Below are 11,282 nucleotides of genomic sequence, written 5' to 3'. Positions count from 1 at the left end.
ATAAACATAAAGACGGACAACACGCTCATCACAGACAAACTGGATGTAGCCTATTACTTAAACACTTTCTTCACAAACATAGCCACAACACTGATAAACAAACTACCCTCCCACTCAGGGCAGTATGGGGTAGAACACATAGTAGCATACTACAAGAACCTAGGCGTCCACAAAGACGATTTCAAACTGGAAATGGTAACTATACAGATGAGGTACTCAAAAAACTGAGCGCCCTCCAACCGAACAAGGCCACTGGCCATGACAACATCCCCTCCAAATTCCTCAGAGACTCAGCAGCCGCCATCACCCCAGTCATCACACACATAATAAACCTCTCCATAAAACAGGGACACGTCCCCAAGGACTTCAAAATTGCGAGAGTAACACCCCTGCACAAAAAGGGCAGCAAATTAGACCCAGGCAACTACCGCCCTGTTTCTATCCTTACATCCATCTCCAAAGTCATGGAAAAAATAGTATACGAACGGGTCGAAAAGTACCTCGCGGATAAAAATCTAATCTACGAATTCCAATCTGGCTTCAGAACATCCCACTCCACTGACACATGCCTTCTCTATTTGAACGACCACATCAAGCAAGAGGTGGACGCGGGCAAATACTGCGGCATGGTCATGCTGGACCTACAAAAGGCCTTCGACACTGTCAATCACACCATTCTGATTGACAAGCTAAAAGCAATTGGTTTTGATAGTCTATCAGTGAGCTGGATGCAATCCTACCTGGAGGGGAGAGAGCAGATGGTGGAGGTAAACGGTACCCTACCCCCCCCCCCCCTCACAGTAAGCTGTGGTGTTCCACAAGGAAGCATACTAGGTCTGCTACTGTTCCTAATTTATGCAAATGACATGTCGTCAGCTTGTGACTGCAACTTGTTCCTTTTTGCGGACGACTCAGCCCTGCTGGTCTCTGACAAGAACAAGTTACAGGTTGAAAAAACCCTCAGCTCAGAACTAGGCAAAATCTGCATATGGCTTGCCGACAACAAACTATCATTACACATGGGCAAAACAGAGTCCATTCTCTTCGGTTCAAATAACAAACTCAGCAAGACCGACGGCTTCTCAGTTACAGTGAAAATGGATTGAAAATGGGGGACCCTGATGTAAACAAGACGAAAGTCTTTCTCTGGTCTGCATCCCCTTAACAATTGTGTGTATTGAGCTGTACTGTATTGTACCCATTCTACAATCTGTTAATAAAGTTTTCAATCAATCAATCAATCAAAGCCACAAGCCCTCCCACCCACCCACCCCCTCCTAATGTACAGTCCCCTCCCCATCATATGTATATACTCTGTCAGGATCTAGGGGTAACAGTACTGTATATTTGAATACCGTTTATGTCACAAATGTATCAGTACTAAATACCTATATGTCCCTATGCCATAAATGTCATGTATGTTGTGTATGTCATAAATGTCTATATGAATTGAAAATGGGGGACCCTGATGGAAACAAGACAAACGTCTTTCTCTGGTCTGCATCCCCTTAACAATTGTGTATTGAGCTGTACTGTACTGTACCCATTCTGCAATCTGTTAATAAAATGTTCAATCAATCAATCAAAGTTTGTAGTCACTTGAACTGTGAATTCTAAAAGACAGACACTTCTAAAAGCACCCCTCCCCCAAAGACTAATGAATTGCGTCACCTCCCCCTCCCCTAAATCCCATTTGTCCAATCACATTCTATCACCGCTCAACTGTATGCAGCTTAACAATTGTCTGTCTATCGTCATATTTTTGGCCACAAGTGGCGCTGTTGCGAGTTTGTGGTGGCGCTGTTACAACATTTAGGAAATAGGAGCAGAGAAGAAGATCCCGATTTACAGAGCTAAGATCAACAAGTTAACGTTAGCGCCGCGGTTTGAAACTTTGAAGGTGAGTGTGTAAACTAGTCAATACGATCTTAAACATGTCACAACAGCAGTCATAGTGTATATTTTCAACAATACGTTTGTTTACCAATAGGTTAAAGTGTTTTTGAGTTCGTGTTGGCTTGGCACTGTTTCAACATTTCGATTTAGGTGACTCGACTCAGTCTCGTGTTTTCTGCTACAGCTACAGCTTATCTATCATAATAACGTTACATGTATGGGAGTTTGCAAAGTTTAAATTGTATTAGCTGTTACATTAATACATTGTGTCCTCCTATCTATCTATCTCAAATCTCACTGTCTATCTGCTATGCTTTTATCTTTTACTCAAGTTTATTTGAAATCGAAGACACTCTGACGTCACGAGACCGCCGCCATCTTGGTATGAGGGTAACAAACTGATTTCTACCATCAAATGTGTAAACTGTTAATATGTACCTCAGTTGCGTGTGGGTCAATGAACACACTTGGGTTTATCAAACCGTGGGTTTAGTCTAGATGGAAATAGGGGTCCACGCGCACCCCCCGGAAATGTTTATGCCACCTGATTTTTCTTAATCCTTAAAGTGTCTACTTTCAGAGTCTGCCAGGTGCCAAGCTGAAATAATGTCCGAAAGGCTCAATTTTTAACCCTTTATTGCACCTAACACAAAACCGAAACATTAAAATTTGATGTAGCAAGACTCAAGAGGCATAATCTTTGAAGTAAACAACATACAGAGACAAATTAATGCATTTTCCCATACAATTCTGACCCTAGGAATTCAATGGAATGGTTATTTTTTTGACATTTTACAACATTTTGACTGTATTTCTGGACAAAAACGGCAAACGAATGCAAGAAATGCGTGTCTAACCAACTACATTTTTATTTTTCAAACGCATAGTGAATATTTGTTGACAATCAGTTTTTTTTTCAATCCTCCAACTGTTTATTTGGAAATTATATTGGGTACCAAGCTCAAATAATGTCCCAAAGGCTAGTTTTAACCCTTTATAGCACCTAACCCAAAAATCTAAAAATGAAAATATAATGTAGAAGAGTCATAACTTTTGAAGTAGACAACCAATACATTTACCTTTTCATGTCACTACCAACTTGCTGACCTAAACTACTCATCCTCATCGTCACTGAAGAGATCTTCTAATTCAATTTCTTCCATCTCCAGCTCTTCATCCTCATGCTCGTACTCTCCATCCACTTTACCCACAGACAAAGTTATTGTTGGCGTAATCGGTCACCTTGTCAAGGGCTGCATGCTCTTCTGACTCTGCTCTCTGAGCCAGTACCTCAACAAGAGAAGGAGGGAGGATGGGTCCAATTGCCCAGACCGGTTCCAACACCTCCTCTTCTCCTGTCTTCTCCCAGCCCATGCCTGGATCATGTGGTTTTGGGCTCTTGATTATTGCCTTGTCTGCTCTCTTATAGAAGGCTCGCTGGACATGTGGAATGAGACGGACCTTGGCAGGCGTTCCAGGTCTACTTTTGACTTGGAGTCCAGGACTTTGTCAGCGCCGACCATCTTTCTCATCATTTTCACCCGTACTGTGTCAACTGATGTCATCCGTGCTTGGCCATACATAATGCATGTGAAGCTCTCCATCTCCTCTTGAAGCTCATCAGTGACCATCCAGTCTGCACCAAGCTGCCTGAAAGCTTTGTGGAGTTTACGAGTCTTTTCCAGCTTCTTCAGGGGATTCACCTTGCATTTGCCTTTAAAAGCGCTGATACAGTCCTCCCCAGTAAAGTCGTAGAATCCCAGCAGTGTGCTACAGTAGTCGGGGCCCAGTAATTCCTCAGCAGCAGGGGTAAAGTTGGCATTCTTGGGGAATTTGGGGCCAACTCTTTTGAATGCCAGCTCTGGCAGCGTCTCGGGAGGCGTGATCTTAAGGCTTCTCATCTTGGATGACCTGTCATAGAGAGGAAGGGTCCTTTTCTTGGTGCTCACATGGCTCTCCTTCACTTCTTGAATCATGATTCCCCCGGCGCTGTTTACCACATTTGAACCATGAACGTTGGTGGTGATTCTGTTCAGGTTGTCCCACTCGCTGTGAAAAACAGTGTTTCCCTCGCCAGTGGTGATTTCAGGGGTCATGTTGGTGGACATCTCATCAAAAGCATTGGCCATGGCTGTCTCAAGTTCCATACTGAAGTCGTATGTCTCCGAGTGTCCTAGTCGTGAAAGGATGGTTGTGAGCTGTAAAGAATAAGATAAACAAATGTTTTTTTGTATCAATATCAAATACCTGTATGAAGCATAGTTGAGCAATGACAATGTAGGACCTCATAAGCAATAAGTTAGTTGATCACTCACCTGTTTGCTTCGATAGAGGTGCCGAAGTGTGGCACACAGGAGGATGTGCTTTTGGAGTTTCACTTCACTTGCTGTTAGTTGCTGCTCGACACTAGGGCTGCACGATTTTGGGAAATAATCTAATTGCGATTTTTCGGACAGATATTGCGATTGCGATTATAATTTTTTTTAAGCAGCCCCAGAGGTTTGTTGTAAAATGCGGCTTGCATCTGGCCTACGCGGTGGGTCTGTTCGGGACACAGAGTCTGAACATTTTTCTTTTTACCTGGGAATCGATACCGGTACGGTACCCAACGGTACCTTTTTTTCCCTGTACTTTACTCTCCCTCTCTGAAGTAAACTTCACAACACACAATCTAAAACCCCTTACCTCCCTCTCCCAAACTGTTCCTACAACAATTTTTTTTATGTTGCATGATCATGTATATTTTGTATTATAATTTTTTTTGTGTTTAAATATCAACATTATCTGGCAATCCTCAGTAAATACTATCAAATGAGATATGAGACACGTGCACACACACACAGAAAAGGAGAATTGCTTAAATTATTTTAGAATACTTCAGCTAATGAAGTTAAATGTTTATCAACTATCCAGTTCGTTTTTATAGTGCAACGTTTTTCTACATTAATTGAACCAGTAGAGAGAGATGCCCCCACCCCCCCCCCCACCCTTTCCTTACTCGGCTCAGATGTTTTCTCTGACTTGAGCAGGGTTAGCTAGGAACAGCTTTCTCAAGCTTCGCACCTTGGGCATGGAATGGGCTACAGGACCATTATCCACTTACACCCCAGTCTCTCTTGGTGAATTTAAATCTGTATTACATAACTTCCTACAAGAAGAATGTTGCTGCTTTCTGTAGTCGGGTCCCAACTGCAAAATTACTGTATTACCCTGTATTATACACTTTTACTATCATGTAGACTATTCTGCTTTGTTTTTGTGTTTACATGTGATGTATTGTATATTGTATACATGCACATTTATTATGTTCTTGTGTGATGTATCGCAAATTTTTATTGCTGTGTGATGTATTGCAAATGTTATTGCTGTCATCTTGGCCAGGTCTCCCTTGCAAAGGAGATCTTGTCTCTCAATGGGACTTCCTGGTTAAAATCTTATTTATTTAATTTTTTTTTAATTGCAGGCGATTTGATAATTGCATCATTACAAATTGCGATTTCGATAAAAAATCGATTAATCGTGCAGCCCTACTCGACACACATCTTGTGTAATCGAATAGACCAGCCTCTGCGTCTTCTCACACTTTTCTTCATCAAGTGTCCCAGTCACCACTGAGCTCAGAAATGGTACAAGATGCTCTGGGAGCAGTTCATCCATTTTCACAGCATCCAGCTTGTGTGCAGTTGGGGGCCATGGTAGCTCCTTTGACTCTTTGAATGCCTTTATAATGTGAGAATTGAGGGTGAGTGCTGCTTCTTGTAGTTAATCAGATGTTCCAAGTTTGTACGCACATTTAACTGCTTCATCTACAGTAATGCTTGAGCTGTATATAAGGTTCAACTCTAGAATATTCACTATGTGCTTTAAAAAATGAAAAGGTAGTTGGTCATACACACGTTTGGTCATTTCTTGCTGTTTTTGTCCAGAAATACAGTCAAAATGTTGTCAAATGTCAACAATAACCATCCCCTTGAATTCCTAGGATCAAAATTGTGTGGGAAAATGTATTTTCGCTCTGTAAGTCGTCTACCTCAAAAGTTATGCCTCTTCTACATTATATTTTCATTTAAAAAAATTTGGGTTAGGTGCTATAAAGGGTTCAAACTAGCCTTTGAGACATTATTTCAGCTTGGTACCCAATATAATCTCAAAATAAACACTTGGAGGATTGAAAAAAAAAATTATTGTCACCAAATATTCACTCTATGCGTATTGTATTTTTTGTCCAGAAATACAGTCAAAATGTTGTCATGTCAAAAATAACCATCCCATTGAATTCCTACGGTCAGAATTGTATGGACAAATGTATTAATTTGTCTCCATGTTGTTTACTTCAAAGGTTATGCCTCTTGCTACATCACATTTTAATGTTTCGGTTTTGGGTTAGGTGCAATAAAGGGTTAAAAATGGAGCCTTTCGGACATTATTTCAGCTTGGCACCTGGCAGATTCTGAAAGTAGACACTTTAAGGATTAAGAAAAATCAGGTGGCATAAAAAGTTCCGGGGGGTGCGCGTGGACCCCTATTTCCATCTAGACTAGTTTATTTAACATCTAGTTGTGACGTGACGACAAGAGCAGGTTCACAGTAGCGAGGCAGTTTGTAAGCAGTAGTACTACAGGTACGGTGGCTCGTAGTAGACGATAGTCAAACTGGATAATCATTTAGCCAATGATCTACAAAATGCATGCGTTGAGCTCCGTTTTTATTACATGGAATTATAAACAAAAGGTCAAGAGCAATGTGTTTGGTTAGCAGACATGTCCAAAAAAGGAGTAGAGGGAAGCTAAGCTTATTGATCCCTACCCCCTTACATTTATGTTTGTTCTTCCATTAATTTGACTAGATATAACATAATTTAGTATAGGGCTGGGCGATATGGAAAAAAATCATATCGCGATAACGATATGATAATTTTATTTTATTTCTCTATCGATAATTATCGAATTGTTATAAGTATAAATTTTTTTTTTTTTTTTTTTTTTTAACAACAGATGTTTGTTTATTTTGCAGAAATTCTTTGTCATTGCCGCCATCTTCAGTGTTACATCCCCTCACACTCCAGTTCTCAGGCTGCAGCTGGTTTAAAAGCTAAAGTAAACCGGCTTCTCTGCTGGCTGTGGCTCCAGAGGAGTTGAACAGTTCTGGCTCTGCTAGTTTATTTTCGATCTTTTGGCGCTTTTTTGGTGGACAAATCACCGCACTGTGACTCGTGACTGGAGTCTAGTTCTGCTAGCACACATAGCCTACTGTGTACAGATGGTTTCAAAATGTATTTTAAATTAGAAAGCAAACAAAATAAATGGACGAGAGAAATAAATCTGAATTTGGTCAGTATTGTCATTTGGACAAGCAAAGCCATTACTTTAAGTTGCAGGCAAGAAAGACAAGTCTGTCCACTGTCTCTGGTTTTAAAACTGCCCTGTTGCAGGTAAAAAAGGAAAAAAAAGATTTTTCGATTTTTTTTTATTTCGATATTCGATATCGATTATTAAAATATATCGCGATATTTATCGTTATCGTTATATCGCCCAGCCCTAATTTAGTATATTACAATATAGAATATACTTTTACTTATACCGGTATTTAAAAGAGAAATCAAATAAAATTGATTCACTTGACAGCAGTGAATATAGTACAGCACTACATAACACAATATAACATAACTTTGTTTATCCTCATTACTCATTTCTGTATTTCTCTAATGTGTGTTTTTTTAGCTGCTTTTTAAATTGTGCTACATGTTTACTCAGTTTGATGTATTCAGGTAAATTATTCCACAACTTCACTCCACACACCGATATGCACATGCTTTTCAGCGTAGTGTGTACCATTTGTTGTTTAAGATTCCCTCTCCCTCTTAAGTTATATTCTCCTTCCCTGTCTCTGAACCATTTTTGAATGTTGCCTGGGATTAGTTTGTATCTGGCTTTGTATACAATGAGGGCAGTTTTTAAATCCACTAGATCCATACATTTCAATGCTTGTAGCTTTATAAATAAGTTATTAGTGTGTTCATAATATCCTACATTGTTGATTATTCTTATTGCTTTTTTTGCATGGTGCATATTGGCTGTAGAGTGCTTTTGTAGGTATTACCCCACACCTCCGCACAGTAGCTCATATAGTCATATACCATAGGAAGAGTGTACAGTACAGTGTATACAGTGTTTTTTGGTTTAGAATGTGCCTTATCTTGCATAAAACACCAACACTCCGTGCCAATTTAGTCCTGACATATTTGATATGAGGTTTCCAGTTGAGTTTGTTCACAGTATCCATAATTTCATTTTTATCCGTTTTTCTCAAGAAGATGGTACTTGTGTTTCGTTATATAAAATAATTAGAAACACCTCCCCCTTGTGGCGGGGTTATCTCCTCTGCCAGTTTACATTAACAAAGAATCTGTTGAATCTTTCTGCCACCTCATTTTTCTTACTTACTGACTTTCCCTCATCTATAAATTAATCTGGAAAGCCAGAACTGTTGATTTATTTCTTAGAATTGAGTTTCGAACCTGTCCATCTCACAACTGATGTCTCTACAGGTGTGTGTGCGTGTCGTGGTGGCTTGGGGCGCAGCGACACGAGAAGGCCTGAGCTCAGTGTTTTGGGCACATGTAGTGATGCAAGATATATCGGCCGCTGATATAATATCGGCCGATATGGCCGTTTCTTTACACATCGGTATCGGTCCGATATCAAGATTGGGCCGATATAAAAAATTATTTTTTTTTTTTTACATGTTTTGGCCTTAAAGGGGAGATGAAGCGTTAAACAATATGAGCCTAGTTTGTTTGTTGTGTACCTTGGGTAAGTTGTTGTGTACCTTGGGTAAGACATGGTCCTATAATCAAATGTGAAATCCTGCTTATTTGTCTGAAAACTCGTATTCAATTTAATATTTAATATATTTATTATTGTTGTGAGAGTAAGAATGCTTAAGTGCCTGTAGTAAACTGTGCCGTACTGTGTTTAAGCCAGAGCAGCAGACGGAGGACCTGTTGGTTCTGACCGAGTCCTGGTTCTGCCTGCTGTCCCACCAGCCCATAGACATGTTCCGGGGAAATCAGCACACAGCCTGAGCTGCACTGTGGGGCGATGAGCATATTCACTGAGTACTGAGCACAATGTTGCCACTGTCTCCTCCATAGACATATATAAAGACTAGATGACTCACTGGCCAAGTTAGTAGACAACATTGTCCTAATAAATTAAATGAGTCATATAAATCTTCAATCGCAGCAGGGACCTCAACAGGGGCCGCACCATTGTGCAGGGCTGGGGGTTTTCAGCACATTTTATTATCATAAAATGTGTTTCTTGATATGAAAATGTGCTTCTTGATATGAAAAGTATCTGACTGATGCACCTAAATTATGTATTTCTGTTTGTCTCAGGTGATGTGATTACTCAACAGTTTGGGGACTTTCTGTCTGTTGAAGCAAGAGATAACGGCTTCCTCGCCTACGGGAAGGCTGGGTCCTGGTCCTGGCCCAGCTCATCACAAAATCCAACACCCTCAGGAAGCGCCAGAGAAAAGATGGTGGAACTAAAAATGGTTGAAGCAGAATTGGAGAAGAGGGCCATAGAACTGCGATACATGCCCCCCCACATGACATTATATACATTGGAGAGTATATACATTTGAGGGGGAAGAAACTGTACATTGGAGGAGGTGAATGAATGAATGAATGAAAACTTTATTTAACAGATTGCAGAATGGGTACAATACAGTACGGCTCAATACATACAATTGTTAAGGGGATGCAGACCTGAGAAAGACGTTTGTCTTGTTTCCATCAGGTGGGGGTTGAGTAGGTGGGGCGGGGGGGGGGGGGGGGGGGTAACTGTTCATTGGAGGGGGTTGGGTTATAGTCCAGTCATTATAGGCCAGAATTAGGCTAAACCTAGGACAAATTGCAACATTAGCAAACTCAACTGATTTTGTATCCTCAATATGTCTTTAGTGAGAGAAAAAAAGTCCCAAGGAATCCCATCATGGGAAATGTGTTTTTTTTCAATGTTTTGTTACCCCTATAGTCCAGTCATTATAGGCCAGAATTAGGCTAAACCTAGGACAAATTGCAACATTAGCAAACTCCCTCAATATGTCTTTAGTGAGAGAAAAAAAGTCCCAAGGAATCCCATCATGGGAAATGTGTTTTTTTTCAATGTACTTGATTGCTGGCAGGATCACTGACGACACTGTCTTTCAGTGATTGTGACGCGTTCAAATTTTGAGGTAGCTCAAAAGTAAAGATACCATTTGATTCTAGACAACCTCGGGTTTCCAATGAGACCAACCATGTCATGTTACCTCATTGGAAAGGGGGCTACATACCTAATTATTCAAAGTTAAGATGATTTTTTTTGGGGAGGGAAATATGGCCATCACCATTTTTCAAATGGTCCCTTGGCCTTCTACCTCAATATATGTTAATGAAATGGGTTACATGGGTACCTACAAGCCTCCCCTATACAGACATACCAAATTTATGTTAAGCCCATGTAGTTTTGTGCAAGAATCATGTAGTGTTTTGCATGCTGTACAAATATGTAGTTTCCGCCTATTATAAAAAACCCCATCTCCATGGACCTATCCCCACGGACATAAACCCTTGAGCCCCATCCTCGTGGACTGAGCTCCACAGAGCCTATCTACTAATATTCCAAGAAGAAAAAAATTTCTTTATCAAATGTTTTGATTAGTTCTAGCGTGTATGCTAATTGGTGCATATCAAATAAGATAATGTGTGATTTGCATGAGTAAACAGAATAATTCAATGAAGTTGTGATTGACTTTTTTTCTTGTCTTTGTGTGTGTAATCAGCTTGTGAGTTTTTATAGTGATATCTAAAAGTAAAATTTTCACCACTGTTATAATCGATATGAACATATATAGGTCGTTTTCAAAACTTTCCCATGATGGGATTCCTTGGGAGTTTTTTTCCCTCACTAAGGACATAATGAGGATACAAAATCAGTTGAGTTTGCTACTGTTGCAATTTGTCCTAGGTTTTTTCATATAATGACTGGACTATTAGGACATTTACAGAGGCCAGTTTCGAATTGCCGCCTCCAGTAGGTTCTCCTTGAGAGTGGTTTTGAAAGTGGGTAGTGATTCACATTCCTTTACAGCTGTGGGTAGGGCGTTCCACATTGATGTGGCATAATGTTTGTTTGTTATGTTTTAATAAACATCTTTGGACCATGTGTACATTTTTTATTCAAATACAAAAGTCTGGTGCAAATTTCGCTTGAATACGCTCATTGGAAATACATTTACTGAACAAAATGTTGATGTGTTCAATAATTATTTCCCCCACTGTACACTGCTATCATACATAGTTATATGGGTTATATGCAGGTGTATAAGTAGGTATA

At 40.0% G+C, this 11,282-nt stretch overlaps 1 long non-coding RNA gene across 1 annotated transcript; it reads left to right on the top strand.

Moving 5' to 3' along the window:
* Positions 1-1,816: 1,816 nt before the first annotated feature.
* LOC311247809 lies at positions 1,817-9,499 on the top strand. Its single transcript, XR_014620880.1, has 3 exons — positions 1,817-1,900; positions 2,229-2,286; positions 9,296-9,499. It is a non-coding gene; the product is annotated as an uncharacterized lncRNA (long non-coding RNA).
* Positions 9,500-11,282: the final 1,783 nt, after the last annotated feature.

This window comes from Notolepis coatsorum (assembly GCF_963971535.1).
Source record: "Notolepis coatsorum genome assembly, contig: SCAFFOLD_1144, whole genome shotgun sequence".
In the NCBI taxonomy this organism is placed as follows: Eukaryota; Metazoa; Chordata; class Actinopteri; order Aulopiformes; family Paralepididae; genus Notolepis; species Notolepis coatsorum.
Note: the sequence above shows the minus strand (reverse complement) of the source record. Positions and strands in the feature narration are given on the sequence as shown.